Below are 10,346 nucleotides of genomic sequence, written 5' to 3' on the forward strand. Positions count from 1 at the left end.
GGATACCTGTTCAACCAGTCATTTATGTGACTTTTCTCTGTTCCCTGTTCCTCAAAAAGTCTGTGTTCATCATCTAGGCGTATGGTCAGGGTGGTAGTCATTCTCTTGCTTTGGGTCACCTCCGGGCCATCAGGGGTGAAGGTAATCTGGGCTCCCATTTTGGTTAGGAGATCTCTCCCAAGTAGGGGTGCAGGGCACTCGGGGATGACTAGAAACGAGTGGGTTACCCGTCCCGTTCCTAAGTCTACCGTTCTTCGGGTAGTCCATGAGTACTGTTGGTGCCCTGTGGCTCCTATGACCCACGATTTCTTGTGGGAGACGGGTCCAGACGGTTCGAGTAGGACCGAGTGTTGAGCCCCAGTGTCTACTAGGAACTCAACTGGCTTCCCCTCCACCTTTAGTGTTACCCTAGGCTCGGGGAGGGGTTCCAAGCCCCGTCCCCGCTAGTCTTCTTCTTCCTCCAGAGCTAACACTTTCTTGGAGGACCCGTTCTTCTTCTTCTTAGGGCACTCTCTAGCCCAGTGACCTTTTTTTTTGCAGTAGGCACACTGGTCTTTGTCTAATGGGGTGCGGTTGCCCAGGTTACCTGACTTTTTAGCCCTGCCCTGGGTTTGTTCCTGGCCTCTCTCACCTACTACTGCGGCCAAAATCCGTGTCAGGTTCTTCTCCTGCCTGCGATCCCTTTTGCTTTCTCTTTCCTCTCTTTCCTTTTCTTTTCTTTGTTCTTTTTCCTCCTCAGTTTCCCTCTTATGATATACTTTCTCTGCCTCCTTAACTAAATCCTGCAGGGTATAGTCTTGTAACCCTTCTATTCTCTGCAACTTTCTTTTAATATCTATTGCTGACTGCCCTATGAAAGCCATGGCCACGGAAGCCCTTTGCCCCTCAGAGGTAGGGTCAAACGGGGTGTAGCGCCTGAAAGCTTCCATTAAGCGTTCAAGAAATACTGACGGGGGTTCCATGGCCCCCTGGATAACCTCTCTTACCTTAGCCAAATTAGTGGGGCGTCTCGCTGCCCCACGGAGGCCGGCCACTAGAGTCTGGCGATAGACTGTCAGTCGCTCCCTACCTTCTGCCGTGTTGAAATCCCAGTCAGGTCTGGAGAGGGGGAAGGCAATCTCGATGATGTTGGGGAGCTGGGTGGGTCGTCCATCTGCTCCTGGTACATTCTTCCTTGCCTCCAATAAAATCCTCTCCCTCTCCTCAGTTGTGAAAAGGGTCTGTAGTAGCTGCTGGCAATCATCCCAGGTGGGCTGATGAGAGAACATCAAAGACTCCACCAGCCCGGTTAAGCGCTGGGGGTCCTCTGAAAAGGGGGGATGATTAGTCTTCCAATTATACAGATCTGCGGAGGAAAAAGGCCAGTACTGGAGGGGCTGAAGAGGAGCCGGTCCACCATCTGTCGCCGCCGGCGGGGGCCCGTAAGCCCTCAGGGGGAGGGCGACGGTGGTGTTGGGAGTCATTCCGCGGCGGCTCCTGGTGCCCTGCGCAGGCCCCGGCAGAGACTCGTTAGGGGGAGCAGAGGGGGCAGCTGCAGGAGCCGGCGGTGCTTCTGGCTCTTCCCGACCCCCTATGGGAGCCGGGGCAGGATGATACGGGGGAGGTGAGTCAAGGAGAAGGAGGTCAGACTGGATTTCTGGATAAATCTTCTTGGGGGGGTCCGAGTGACTGGATTTCTCCCCAGAACTGGGAGATTGGACAGCTAGAACTTGAGTGGCCGGCCGGGGCTTGGGTTTTACAACCCAAGGTCAGACCCAGGGGGGTGGATTTTGCACCAGGTCCTGCCAGACCATGATGTAGGGCTGCTGATCCGGATGGGCTCCAGGTTCTCTCTGAAAAACAATCTCCTTAACAGCAAAAATAACAGATAGGTCAAAGGTTCCTTCTGTTGGCCATCCTATATTAAAAGCAGGCCATTCTGAGGAGCAGAAGGTCCGCCATGGACCTTTCTTGATCTCAACTGATAGGTCGCGACCTCTTCCCTTAACTTCAGTCCAATGGTCTAAGGTCAGACTAAGAGGGGTTGTCATAGTCTGTCCCATCGTCAGTTCCTACGTCGTCAGAAACACAAATAACAAAAATATTACAGACACAAGGACCCACTTACTCCACCTTGTCCGCCACAAACACGCAACAGAATCAGATGGGCGCGATTTTGACAATCTCTGATCCAACAGTAGAACCCAATCAGCGCCCTTACAGTAGGAGACTACCAGGCGTCCCTGGCTCTCCTCCACCCTTGGGGCGTCCCCCAGGGCTGCAACCTGTGGCCCTCCAGGCACGTCTACCAACCACTGTTCGGCCACTCTCACGAGTCGCCGAACGGCTGCAAAACCGAAAGCGCGCACACAGGACCAGACTCACTAGCAAAACACAAGACAAAGACAGACAACCTCGGGGTACCCCTTCTTACCTCCAAGGTCGACTCCGCGGATGAGGGGGGGGTCGTCAGATCCTGGACGAGCCCCCAAAAATGTAAGACCCCCCAGAGGGAGACCCTTACTCTATCTCACGGATCGACGGCAACCCCAATCATCCGCAGGAGGCATCACTTGATGCAAACAGCAAGAGGCTTTATTCCAGCGCGCTGGGGCTCAACTCGTAACTCACATGGAGTGAGAGGTTGAACCCCGAGCAGAAAGTATTACAAGTATATATAGGCAAAAACCATACATTGGGGGGTTACACATGTGAGGGGGAAGAGAGGACAAAGTCGCCAGGAAATTCCAACAGGGCTCGTTAATAACATGTTTAATGACAGGGCCTAAGTTTTCAGTCAACAGTCCCATCCGGTAATCTCATGTCCTGCTTTTCTTATCTGTCAGAGCACTATTTGCTCTGTAGGCTCTTAGCTTGGTGCTGTTTCCTGGGACAGGTTTAAGGGTCTCGTTCCCATCACTGGGAGACCTTGGAGATTTAAGATAAAACGGACAGCTGTAAAAAAAAAAAAACTTTACTCTTTCAGTTAGGGTTTGCTTTTTTTCCTGAAGCTCCATTTTCTATTGTTGCTTTTTAATCTCTGGAGTTAAGAAGTTCAGGATTTGCCCAGAGAAGATAAAGTAAACAAAATTCTTTACCTTTCAGTAGGGAACACTGCTTAGAATCTTCACCTTAAGCTCCTTTATGGAACAAAGGCCTTACTCTAAGGGGGATGGAGGTTAAAAGAAAAAGCACGTGCATGTGTGCGCATGCACACACACACACACACACACACACACAAAAAAAAAATAATAATAAAAAACCAATATCCTTTACGGAACTGGTGAAAACTCATTGCAGCTAGGGGAAGGGAACAGAAATTACAAAACAAAAATCCTTCTACACCCCCAAGGCCATTTCTCAACTTTAACACGATGGATATATAAGGCAGATTCGCCTTTGTGAAGGGGCTGTACTCTCTACTAAAAGACAGTTCACAGTGTCTCTGGCCTCCTCTCACCCAGTGCCAGTAGCACAGCCTGGCAATAAATGTCTCCAGATATTGCCAAATGTCCCCCGAGGGATAAACTGTGGAGGTTGAACTACCGCCATAGAGAAGAGGCAGGAATGCATCCTGGGCCAAGGAGTACAGTTAGAGGACCACAGCCCTGATACCAGGGACATGGAGCCCTCCTGACACTGAGGCGAAATCAGAACTTCAGAGAACCCCACACCCACTCTCCATCAGTAGGCTAATAAGTCTGGAGTACAAGTAATAATTGACAATTGCAGGAAAGCTACAAAAGACATACACTGAGTGGTCAGATTATTATGATCTCTGAACACATAATAATCTGGCCACACAGGGTATATCCTATATAATAAAAGCTAATATGCAAATTGTCCCCTTGGCGAGGAGTTCGACCAGCAGGCAGGCCGGCCAACCACCCATGTCCCCTCCCCCTGGCCAGGCTGGCCGGACCCTACCCATGCACGAATTCATGCACTGGGCCACAGTTCAGAGATCATAAAAATCTGGCCACTCAGTGTATATTCTCTGAGGTACAGAGCAAGCAAAGAACAAAAGTCGAGGGTAAAGCATATTATGAGAAATATCTTCCAGCAAATCAGCCCCATCCAAAGACACCAAGTAGGTGTCAGTAGAGAAAAAGGAAGCTTGTGCACCGGATAAACACAGTCCCTAGTTCTTGCTGACCTCCTTTATATTGTAGTTCTTTTGATGGATACACTTTCTATTTAACTTGCAAATATCTCTACAAGATCCTAAACCTTTTTTATTTGATTTGATACTCATTAACATCATCACTACAAATGAACCACCCATGTATTCATAGGAAGCTTTTTGGCTTTTGTTTTGTTTTCTTAGGACAAATTCCATTGTTTCTTTTCTTTCCTTAGTTCTCCAATTGTCTTTGATTGGACATTTAATTTGCCAATCTCCCCATTCTTTTGTGTTCTCTACATATTCTCTAACCAGCAAGCATTGTGTCTCAAATTGTCTGTAGATGACTTTTGTATATTTTTAACCAACACCAACAACTTATAGTCAATCTCCATAGCTGGCAACTCATACATCTTATACATTTTATACATATTCCTGCGTTTTGTAGAACATTCCATTACCTCCCTCACCTCCTAAACCCAACATGTGCTATTTTAGTAGTTTTACTTTTTATAGAATACACTGCTAAACTTGTATTCTTCTTCCTTACTGCATTTCTTGACTATCATCCATTGAAGTCCTGATAACCTGGGTTTCTAAGTTGGGACAATTTCAATATCCTTCTTTTCTCTATCTTTTCCTCCAACAATTTTTCTTTTTTGAAACAAGAAATGTGAGTAGAAAGCACATTGGATTAAGAATAAGAAAAAACAAGTTCAACTTGCCATGTTACATTATCGGGGTGCAAGTCTAGAGAAAATTGCTTGAATTGGATTTTTTATCCCTTAAAGATGAAGAATGCATGCAAGAGATAGACACCTCTATCTATAATAAGCTTCTATTGAAAAATAATCACTTTCCTCATCACATCACTATCTTCTGATCATTCAGCAACTCAAGAGAAGCACAGAATCCTGGGCAGGTGTCCAGTGTGGATGTCTGCAGTTGCTCATTTGCTCCACCCCAGTATCTTTTGCTTCTCTCACCTCTCCTCACTGCCTTGACCAGTGACTCCTCTTGGTTCAAGGCCATCTCCTCTAACTTACATTCAGAGATCCCCACAGCCCTACTGTGGCCTTTGTTCTTAGCTGTCCCTTGTCCTGTTACCTCATACACTGGGTTACCTGTAGCACACTCCATTAGAAAACTCAGTTCTAGGTTCTGTCAAAGCAAAAGATTCACCCAAGGTGAATCTTTTCCTAAACAGGTGAGGAAAACTTTTTCGAAGATTACTGCAATATGAGAAAGAGGCCAGAACTCAATTTTCACTTAACTTTGCTGAAATAAAAGACAGACAATGTTTAAGAGCTGAGATGAGGGAGAGATCATAGGCCATATGTGTTTGCTAATTGGCTTTACCCAAATGAGGGGCGGGGGGAGCGTTCTCATATCTTCATGGCAGCAGGTAGTCTCACAACTTAGAGCAAAGCTCCTCACCAAGGTAGCCTCCGACTGTCCCACAGAGACTGGGAGAGAGAGCTGCTGTCTTTTTTGATAATTGCATTTTAAAGAGATGACTTCCAAGTCTTTGAGAAAGACAGCCCTGGTTTGTAAAATTGGCAAAAAGGTGTGTGTGTGTGTGTGTGTGTGTGTGTGTGTTAAGATATATATCTCAAAGGAGCAAAGAAAGAATTGCAGTTATACGTTTTCTAAAGTAAATGCCCTAAGGAAAGGGAGGTCAGGGTTTTGAGGCAGAAAAGAAACCTGTCTAAAGTTTGGTCAAGCTGAGGGGAATTTTAAGGCAGTCTTGGCCCGCTCATTTTACTCCTGACAGCATCTATGAAGCTAAAGGCACCCGGTGTCCCAACTGATATGGCCTTAGCTTTAACTGTGATATTCTCCCAATTCAACAGTCATGTAATTTCCCTGCAATGAGCTCATTTTTGTCCTGAACCACAGCCTGTGGGTGCCTCCTTAGGTGCATTCCAAAAGTCACCTCATTAACATAACAAAAGATACCTTTCGTGTGCTCATCGCAGGAAATTCCAAAGGTTTTAGGGGCTCTGTGCCAGAAACAGAACCAAGACCAAATGTATATTCTTATTGTAAATCACAGTCATCTAGACCAAGTCCAATGTCCCTTCCAGGAGGAAGCTAGTATTTCATAATGAATTGACATGAGAATACAAAGGCAGCGCTCCTTGCTCAGCTTAAGACAATTCTGCAAGGTCAGCCCAGCTCCAGAGCTCCTGGCAAAACGTCTGAGGCCTCTGCAGCATCATACTTCACAGTCTGTACCCAGTTCTGATTCCTTTACTCCCCATGGGACAATTCAGCTTAAGAGCATCCACTCCCCAGTAAACTTCCTGCAGGCGAATCTCCATCCCTGAGTCTGTTCCCAGGGAAGCTGACCTGCAGCACACAATAGCCTAGAGAGAATATATAGCACAATCAACAGAAGCCCCCAGTGGTGGGGTCCTTCCCCAGGCAGGCAGGCCCAACAGCACTCTGTGACTTGGGCTTCTGAAGGATAAAGGAAAATCAGAGGGACTTAAAGTTGCCTCCTATTGCCAACCTAACTCTTTGCCCAATAAACTCCAGTAAACTTGTTCCTTAACCCATGCTATATTGTAACCGGACAGCCAAAGGGTCCGGCCTGCCTGTCGCTACTTCAGCCAAATAAGCAGAGACAGGGTTGAATCATAGATGAGCGTTTATTCCAATACCGCCGGCAGAATGGGAGAGCAGCAAGCCATCCATAAAAATCTGCTCTGCTTCTCCCCACAAGCCAGCTGCTTATATTGGGTAGAAGGACAAAGATTACATGGGAAAGTAGGAATTACAGGTATGGGAAAGTAGGCACGGTATAATCATACAGGTTACAAGTCATGTAGGCTGTGTGTGTGTGTGTGGGGGGGGGGGGGTTGTCGCAGAGGGAGGGTGCCTCCGGGCACCCCAGGACCAGGTTACAGGCAATAGGGGCTGGGAACCATAAAGAGTAGGTGCCTTCAGGACTAGATTGTTTCAGCCACGAGGTTGTAAATCTTTCCAGAATGATAGGATATTTGAAGTTATGCTAGAAAGAATACCTGAAAAAAACAAAACAAAAAGAGCTCGTTGTCAAATAGTCCAATTTAGAACATCAAAGTGGGTGAGGTGAGCCTATGTACCTAGCTGTGAGTCCATCAGAAGTTAAACACAGAGAGGTAGGCATGCTAACGGTGGCTAAAATGCGCCTCACCCAAACCTTTCTCTATTTCTCTTCCTCAAACTCCAGCCCTAGTTCTGGCAGTTCTTCCTACATCAGACTTTGCACAGTGTGTTCCTTCTGATGTGTTGTGTTTTGTTTTTTTTTTTGGGGGGGGGGTGTTGTTGTTAGTTTGTTTGTATTTTTATTGTTGTTACTTAACTTCTACTCACTGCTGAGGTCTCTACCTGAAAGTCACTTTGTGAAACCTTCCTAGACTCTTTCAAAAGGACTTCAGTAGCCCGGCTGGTGTGGTTGAGCAGTGACCTATGGAACCAGGAGGTCACAGTTCAGTTCCTGGTCAGGGCACATGCCTGGGTTGCAGACTGGATCCCCAGTGTGGGGCATGCAGGAGGAGCCAATCAGTGATTGTCTCTTTTTCCCTCTCCTTTCCTCTCTGAAATCAATAAAATATATTTAAAAACAAACAAACGCAAAAGAGCCTCAGTATACTTGCTTGCAGACTTTCCCTCTAGCTATTTTAACTGCTTCTAGGGCTGTATTCCTGTATTTCCTACTAGTTACAATAACTGAGGATGCTCTATGAGCCAAGTGTTGAATTAAACACTTTACCGGAGTTGTTAATTAAATCATTATAAAACCTCTGAATGAATTAGATGTTATAATATCCCTTTACTTTAGGAAAGGAGAGTTTATACAGGCTAAGCCTTTTGTGTATGCTTCCACAACTAGGAGGTAGCAAAGTCTGAATTTGAACCCAGGTCAACATAACTTAACCATTCTCCTCTATCTTCTCTCTCTCATTAAAAAAAAAAAAAAATAGTTTAAGTTTAATGTCTGTCTTCTCTGCTAGCCAGGAAGCTCTGTCATTGCAAAAAAAAAAAGTCTATGCCTGTTTTTGTGAACATTAAATTCCCTAATCTCAGCAAAGTATATGGCACTTGGTAACAAACAATATATATTTCTTCAATGAATACATGTGAAAATATTTGGACATGATCTGAAAACTCTGGAAGAGAAATTGGCAACTCAAAAACCAGCCTCAAAGGAATAAAGGCTTAAGAAGCTAACAGGAACATAGATGCTGTTATGGAATTTATAGCTATTTAATTATATCCTGCTACTTTGAGGCAATACTGTTACTGCATTGCCAAGTTAGACTGCCTTTTCACTGTATAAATTTTACTATAACAGTAAAACGCTCAAATCTGTTTAACTTTCCACCTTCTTTTTCTTTGACCGCATTGTTACTAAAAACAACAATATGGAAAATGAACACTTCAGTGTTCATTCATCACTTAGCCCCTAAAGAGAAAAGCAGGCAGTTGGAAGACTCTGCCCAAAGTCTGCGTGAAACCGGTTGAAAACGCTCTCTGTGCATCCTGCAGCCGAAGAGGAGCGTGGAGTAACCACAAGTACAACCTGCCAGACATGTACAATGAAGAGTCGGAGACATGCTATTAGGTTTTCTTTTTAATTCTTATAGAACAGTCAGATCTTACCTATCATTGATTCCCTGACCAACTCCTAATGTGTACCTAGAACTTGGAGTTTGCAAAGTGATTTCGGAGATGTCATTTGACTTGGCACCATGCAAATTCACAAGGTTAGTTACAAGGAAGAACATTATTCTCATACTCTGACTGGGCCTAAGAAAGTACCACAGCTAAGACATGGAAGAAAAACCAAGTCTCCTCAACATTCCCAGCTTGTCTGAACTCAGAGTTTAAAACTGCTCAATAATAGTATCCATCCAAAGCTATGTCCAAACAGATCTCACTATGAATCAAACAATAAACCTTTCAGATTCTACTACTACTGAACATGCTGTTTTAGAGACAAAAAAAAGAGTTTTGTATTGAAACACACATGATTTTACTAACCCTAACCCTAATCCATATGGAACTTCTGGTTTTGTTGACAAGATGAGTTATTTTCACACTCAATAATTCAGAAGAGACCCATTTTATATACAAAAATTAAGTAATACAATGTAGGGATTTGATATGAAACAAATGTATGTACTAAAATACCAGATTTTAAAAGTATTTTAAAAGTTATAGTTTTCCTTTCTGAACACCGGAAAATTCAGATATTTCTTATATAATTCATAAAATGAAATGACAGAAAAACATAAATGATAAACATTAAGACATAGAAAATAATAGTTCAGGGAGACACCAACATCGCAGCAAAGAGTACGTGTCCTCTGCTAAGCTCCTTTGGGGTAAGGGTCTCGTCTTAACCAATGGGCATTCAGTAAAATGAATTTTTCTTTTTAAATGAGAAGACCTAGGAAAAACAAAAATTTAAGTGAGAGAAATCCTTTAGCCAGTTGTCTAACTACATTCTGGACCAAATTCTACTGGTGCATCAGCAAGGGCTAATGAGTTCATTTGTCCACAATACGTGACCAAGCCCTCTCATGGGCACCGCGGCAGAAGGTGAATGGACAGAGCTTGTGGTAATGAGGTGATTTAAGAAACATGATACATTCTCAAGCATTTGTGATACAAGTAACTATATAACCTGTGTGGTCTTGAAGGCAATAGGCCTACAAACGGAATGCCATTACTGATTTACCAATCTGCTGAGTCATGGAGCTATCTGATGTACTTGCAATTGATTTGGTAGCATTTTTTTTTTTTTTTTTTTTTTTGGCCTGTCAGAAAAGTATCAGAGAATTTTGCAAGTGTTGTTTCACTTGAGACTTCTTTAGGCTTTCAGATAGCTCTGAGCCATGTTAGTCAATATTAAAAAAAAGGAATGAAGTTTTGCGTACATGCCGGCAACAGGCTGTTAAGGACTTTCGTGTCTTGCAGATTTTACTCATCCAGGAAATGAACTGCCAGAATATGTGATGAGATTGGAGTTACATTTTGGAACTCATTATGTGTGAGAATGTCTCTCTGAAACTGTACAAACCACGTTCTATTTTAGTGTAGGCAGAAAACTATGCAAGCTGATAAATATCTCCTGCCCACTCAGTTTGTGGTGGGCAGTTAGACAGACATGAGGACGATGGGCCAGGTACATAAGGTCACCCAGGGTGACCTACCAACAAATAATTGTAGGGTGGGACCTTGCCCCCAAGGT

The sequence above is a fragment of the Plecotus auritus genome (assembly GCF_963455305.1).
Source record: "Plecotus auritus genome assembly, chromosome: 5".
Taxonomy (NCBI): Eukaryota; Metazoa; Chordata; class Mammalia; order Chiroptera; family Vespertilionidae; genus Plecotus; species Plecotus auritus.